At 35.7% G+C, this 7,158-nt stretch overlaps 1 long non-coding RNA gene across 1 annotated transcript; it reads right to left on the bottom strand.

The window, feature by feature from the left end:
- Window positions 1–887: 887 nt before the first annotated feature.
- LOC139729822 (uncharacterized) lies at window positions 888–5,246 on the bottom strand. Its single transcript, XR_011710888.1, has 3 exons — window positions 5,161–5,246; window positions 1,729–1,833; window positions 888–1,564 (listed from the first exon to the last, which is right to left on the bottom strand). It is a non-coding gene; the product is annotated as an uncharacterized lncRNA (long non-coding RNA).
- Between the last annotated feature and the right edge of the window lie 1,912 nt (window positions 5,247–7,158).

The raw sequence follows: 7,158 nt of genomic DNA, 5'->3' as shown, positions 1-7,158 counted from the left end.
ATGAACAGAATGTGTTAATGAGGTATGCTTAATTTCAGTTTAATCTGATAATCCTTTCATTGTTGTTACTCTGGTGGTTTACTTCCTGTATTTTGTCCTATTCATTGCACAGCCAGCACGGTTTGGTAAAGATTAAGTGCTTGAATAGACTCTGTACTTCAGAGCCTCTTTTTTCAGTTCACACTTTTTCTGAGTTTGTGCTTTCTTTCCAATATTTAGATAGGTTAGGAGAGTCCATTTGATTTGATTTATACATCATTTTCAAGCTTAAAGTCTGCTCTTTCAGAATATGGTCTTAAACTAAAAATTCATGTCTGGCGACTTTTTGTTTGTTTTGAGGTGCAGGGTCACATATACACATACACACTATGAACATGACAGTATTCGATGTATAAAACATGTAGCATATCACTCACAAAAGAGAAAGTTCGGAGGATAATCATCAAATCAACACTTGTAGATTATATGAATAATAATGAAATATTCATTCAGAGCATATGATCACGTCGTTTCATTAAACGAATTTCAAAGAAAAGAATATAACAGAGGGGATTTAAATAAATTGATATTAGAAATTAAATATTTTGGTTATTATAATAACAGAAAAGCAGGAGACCGCGATCATGCGTCTGCAGCAGCTTGACATGGATCGAGGCCTCGGGGTAAAATTCAAAGCTTAATATCGATTTACATATCTGTATAATGGACGTGTCTACAAAAACAGAATCAATAGTCAAATCGAAAATATTGTAATAATTTATGAAATTAAAAGTACAGGAGAAATTCAAAATAGTTTTCGTTTGTTTCTTATCAATAGGCATTTTTTACCATAATACTGTGCTGAGGTGAGTGCTGTGCTGTGCTGTGCTGTGCTGTGCGGAGCTGTGCATGTGATACAATACAATTTTATTAATTTAATGTCTGGGTTTATATACCTGATTAAATTGATTCTGGCTTATTCTTTGTGTCACATGTATGTCTTCTACATACTTCTGTATACAATATCACCAATTTTGATGCACAGCAAAGTACTAAAACTAATACTATATCAATATTGACTTTTTATGAGTGAACGTAGAAACCCCAAAACTTCTTATCACTCATATATCATTATATTTCGATAAAAGATATTTTTTTTCATAAGTGCCTTAAAAATATGTAACTTGTTGGTTGTCTTAATTTGCTCAGGGAGATTGTTCCAAACGTCAGGTCCATGATGTCTAATTGACTTGTGAGCTATCAGTAACTTCTGATAAATGATTATTAAACAGCACTTGAGCAGCAATAAGGCAATGAAATTATGATATAAATCCAAAATTTTGATAGGCGAAAAAAAAAGGTAAGAACGGCAAGGGTATAAACAACCTGAAACTCTGAGCGAATGGTTGGGCAAAATAATTAAATTTGTGTGGCGACAATAAGAACAGAAATTGCGACCGATTAATCGAAGAACTTTGTCAGGCAAGAGAAGTAACTTCATTTTTTTCAACACATACGAAAATTTTACTTACGCTTCCAAGACATGACGTGAGGCATTTCTACTTCTTCACAATGAGCCCTACCCCTGTGAGGGAGAAGGACATGATTGCGGAAAAAAAAGGTCAAACCTAGGCAATGCCATGTAGGGAAAATTAGTTTAAAAAAATTAAGATTAAGATAGCACGACAAGCACTTACAGTAACGACTTAGTGACACTGAACAGTAGAAAAAGGAGGGAAATATGCTTACCTAAGATTCATGTCAGAGTCTCCAGATCCACAACCTGTATGTGTGGCGGCACCAGTAGTGGTGGCACTTGTGGATGACTTTGGCTTCCGTTTCCTACAGTAGATACTGTTGAATTAGAAAGGTTAGAGAAGTATTGACAAGGATTTCTTTTTTTTTTGGGGGGGGGGGAGGGAAATCCTTCAGTAGAAATAAGTGAGAGTACAATTCTTCTCATTTCTCTTGCAATGATGCATACTATTTTGATTGTATGATGAGTTATTTCTTCAAATTGAAAAACACGTAAATAACTGCGAATGACTTATCTGACAAAATTGTTCTTTGACCAAAAAACGTTTTATTGTAGGTTTTCCCGGCCAATTTCGCACTTTTTTCAGACTAATTCATAATTTCCTCATTCAATTTAGCACAATTTAGCCTAAATGGCATGTTCGGTATTTCAATTTTATAATCTTTTCATTCAATTTCATTTTTGAGCATTCGAATTACCTTTAACATTATTCGAATCGGCACTTTTTCTGTTCAAATTCGCAAGAGAAGCACCATTTCGCAAATCGTTCATTCAGTTTAGCATGATATAGTCACGTGATCACGTATACACTGCGCTCGTTCATTCAAATTCATTCTTGGACATCCAATTTCGCATTTACTGCAGTCAATTTAGCAGGCACGTTTATGCTTTTATTCTTTTTTTCAATTTTTATTCATAATAGGTATTGCTTTCAAGCATCATATCGTTTCATAATTTCGTATTCATTCTTTATTCGTATATCATCTTTGAAACAATACTTTCAAAATATGTGTATGTGTTTATAATGCTCGAAAGCAATATTTCGTTCACAGATACATTAGTTTTAAGTTTGTTTTGACATTAACTGGGAGAAGGAGGTTTCAATTTACATCGTGATTATTTCTTTCATCTGCATGTTTCATTATCTTCATTTGGTGGGTGCTAGGATATTGCGTTAATCATCATCACATTTCAAAAGGTCCGGTGTTGATTATGAAGCACCGAGCTGGTGTTAAATTTTCGGTGCTCATTTATGGTGTTAGATTAACACCTCCGAGTGTCATTTCAAAATTTAAAATTGTTTTTTGAAGAGTTTCTGAGGAACTGCACTTCTTGTTGATTTTGAACCTCAACAAGACAAGGAATTTTCCGATAAAGTACTTGATTTGTAAAAAAAAAAAAAAAAAATGTGTAGACACATTTACACCATATCAACACCAGTTGGTGTGGTCTTCTATTGAAGCTGGACGGATGTTATACCATTGACATTAACACCATCAATACCAAATCAACACCATGCGGTGTCATGAGTGAATTAACACCAGCACAGTGTCAAAAATATCACCAGATACAGTGTCAAATTCACACCATGAAGTGCCAGGTCAACACTTTTCAACACCATCACGATACATTTTCTACACCTGTGGGTGTGGTCCTCTATTAACACTTGATCGGTGTTAGATTTAACACCCATGGTGTTAAATCTAACATCGATGTTTTTACTGTGCAGGAATAAAGTTCTTTTGTCAGCTCTAGCCATCAATTGTCAAGGTTATTACCCTCAAATGCTTCTTTGATTCTTTCTCTGTCTTCTTGAGAGATACGACTGTATCTAACTCGTGCTGTCATAACTGGACATAAGAAAGTGAAGTGAATCTATGGTACTGGTGCATGTATAGTTCTGATAACATGTGTGAAAGAGGGGCGTTACAGAACAACAAACTTGAGTTATTTGGGGTCAAAGATATCTTTACTATACCTAGCAGTGTGCTGATGAAACAAAAATTAACATTTAAATACGAATAAATCACAGTTCTCACCTTTTCAAAATAGAAATAACATTACGCCAATTTGAATGAACATGTTCGGAATTTGACTGTCCATGCGCGAAATTGAAGGACTGAAATATCATTTTCCGCCAGTGCTGGCGAATTTGAATGACTGAAAAGCACGTGCCAATTTGAACGCCCGTTTTAAGAATTTGAAAGGCACATGTGGGAATTTCATTGATCGAAATGCTAAATTGGACGAACATGTTGCAATTTCGAATGACAAAATGTGCAGTGACGAGGATTTTCGCTATATTGAATGAACCTTTTATCAAAGGGACTGACAAAAGTGCAAAATTGGACGGAAAACCCCTATATTATTAGTGCTTGCAAACATGGAACACCTCTTCTAGGCTTCAATGAAGAGAGTAAAATCAGATAAAAGACAAAGACGAAGTAAATGAAAATTAGATATAAATTAGAATTACCGATGCATTCTAAAGTTCTTTGCGTTTTCCTGGAAGAATGAACCACCTACTTTCACATGTGTATCTTTAGATAAGGTGGTGAGCCGCTGCTCCTACAAGTCTCGCATAATTTGCCTGAGCACATTTTTACGTATATATCTTGAATATATATCATGAATAACAATTGGAGAAACAATTAATACTTTGAAAGGGTAACAAATAAGTAAATAAAGTGTGTATCAACAAAAAGGGAACCAAACTTTGGAGGGGCTACTTTTTGAAAATTGTCAGCCATGGAGAGCACAATGTTGGTTGTGAGGAAAGGAGAACTTTCCTCTTTCCATTGATACCTGTGTTGACAAATGTCATGCCTGACTGAGCACGTGATCTTTAAAGACAGCAATGCCAAAGTGCACTTTTTCCAATTTTGAGTGACACATGAAGGAACAATGAATGTCTCACTGAATGAATGAGAATCTGTCAATGAAAGTGGTTAAAGGTTAAATAAATAGACCAGCCTGTACGAATGAAAACATACTTTTAGGGTTTCTGCCACCAGTTTATGGTCCATAACTTTTAACATAGTCATGTTGTCGACAACTTGATACTTCCTACACAAGCCAACCCACAAAGACCATTTTTCTCTATTCATATTCGACACAAAGCTCGCAGCAACAAACCATGTCTTGATTATAAAGGGAGAAAAATAGATAATGAGTTAGCCTTTGTGGCAGCAAACAAGTTATCGACAACGTTGCCATGTTGAAGATTGATATGGGCCATGACAGTTCAGAAAAAACCTTGGACACAAACCTGCAGTCATACAGGCTGGGCTGTTAATTTGACCACTTTCATCGACAGACCTCATCCATTTAGTGAGACGTACATTGCTCCGTCACGATGACCCTCTTACTTGGAAAAAAGTGGATTTGTCATTAAAATTCATGCTCCCAGTCATGCATGACATAATGTCAACATAATTACGCATCATGGAAAGAGGAAGAATTCCTCTTCCCTCACAATTAGAATTGCGCTCTCCATAATTAATAGCTGACAATTTTGAAATGATAGCCCTCAAAAGATGAATTATCTTTTTTTTTGATACGCTGTGTATAGCGACGGAAAAGCAAATACACTGCATATTCTAGAACCTCGTGTTTTGTTTTGTTTTACTTATAGGCCTACTTACATGAAAAAAAATACCCAAAGACAAAGAATCAGCAGCGCTGCAACGAGGGACACGGCTGTTGCATAGCTTGAACCTTGCACACGGTTGAAACCTATTAAGAATAGGATGACATAAGAGTTGCAGATAAGCAGGTTATAGTACAGCTTTGCAGCCACCTATATACCTGTAAACAGAGGGGTTAGAAAGGATTGTAAACGCAAGGAAATCCAAAGGGCTACCCAGTATGACTGTAATTTTATGCTTATGCGATGTTACGTGACAAAATTGGGTATCCAAACAGAACGTTGCAACGGCAAGTCAAACTCACTCATTATGGAAAGACTTAACATGATAACTGTCAGTTGTTAAAGTTCTTAAAAGTAGCAATATTGTGTCATAGAGAGGAGTCGATGATGCAACCTCTCAAGGGCTCATTTCATTTCTGTGTTTAAATGAGAATCTTTTCGCCGGAGCCTACTGCTGAAGGCTTAATACAACAAATAACAAACAAAAATCTATGAAGATGGAAAAAAAATGACCTCTCTGCTCTCTCAATGATGCTTGAAGGTTTTTTTATTTTCCGTTGTGAAGGGATTTTGTATCTTCATTTCAGCAAAAGAAAATTAAGGTTTCTGCTCATGCAATACCTCTTTAAACCGAGCTTTAAACCGATTTTACCACTTCTACCTTGTACATGTTATGAGTAAAGGTTGTGTATGTACATAGACAGATAGATGAGGCATACATACTTGTCACATTTGTTCTGGTATAGACTGGTTCTGACATCTGTCCAACATGCTCTTCATTACATGCTCGCACTGTGAACATGTACTGAGTGTCAGGATGAAGATCTTTGATCATCACTTTTTCGTCTGTCACTGCCATAGGTACCCCACTGCGGTTTATGGCATCCCCTCTATTTGGAGTTGTCAGGTTATACTCGTAATGCGAAATGGGACCATTGCGCCGGTTGCACGGGGGTTTTTCCCACTCAAAAGTGATAGTATTTTCAGTGATTCCAGTGACTTGTACATTGACAGGTGCGCTAGTCGGTGCTTTGCGATGAGAATGCAGTTACAAAACAGAACCATGGGTACCAAATAGTAAGATGGACTGTTATTCCAACATATTCATTCATTACTTTATATTGATACATTCACATAATATTTAATTACTTATTCATTCATTTATCAATTTATTCAGTATCATTTAAACAAGGTTGTTTTTCCACTTATTCCAGATGTTTCCTATATATCTAACGCATGATAAAACACTGAAATACGTACCAAAAAGGTCTTAAAAGTGACAAGTAAAACGTACTAAACAAAATAATACATTCATGACATCTACAGAAAAAGATGACTGATTGTTCAATCGTTTTAAACGTATGAATTAAGTGTGTAATAACCGAAATTACATACACGCACACACACACATACACAACGGGAGTCAGGTTTAGCATTTGATAAAAGTGTTTATGCATGTATGTGTGTATCACAAAGTATGGCAACAAGGTAAAACTCAAATTTCTTCTCTTCTATTCTTATCTTTGTTGTGCATAGCGCTGTTTATGTTCTGAATCATTGAAAAGGGACCGACATTCTGAAATATTGGAAAGGAGCCCATTGTTAACTTCCTCATTCAAGACTATTCAGCTCCTCATGCACGCAATATTGTTAAAGGGGAAATCCATACCGGAAATAAATATTTTGTACATGAAAGGGTAAAAAAAAAATCCCTACATAAAGACATTACATTTGAAATTTTGCATTTTGTCGGAAAACATTTTTTTCTAACCAAACGTTAGGAATATTCTCAAGCGAGGAAGTGGATGATGTCATTCCCTCACAATTTCTCAGTGATGTTCAGTGAAGTTCGGAAAATTGTTATTTTTAGCTAACACAGGTTCAAGCATATTCCCATACAAGAACATATCAGAGTAAACATTTGTTCCTTTTTATTTGAGCATTTATGAGGCAAGCGTTATGTTTATACAGTTGAAAAATGAGATTTTTTTTT

The sequence above is a fragment of the Diadema antillarum genome, unplaced genomic scaffold (assembly GCF_040938485.1).
Source record: "Diadema antillarum isolate AM-2024a unplaced genomic scaffold, OU_Dant_1.0 seq00000264_RagTag, whole genome shotgun sequence".
Lineage (NCBI taxonomy): Eukaryota > Metazoa > Echinodermata > Echinoidea > Diadematoida > Diadematidae > Diadema > Diadema antillarum.
This window is presented reverse-complemented; position numbering and strand designations above follow the sequence as displayed.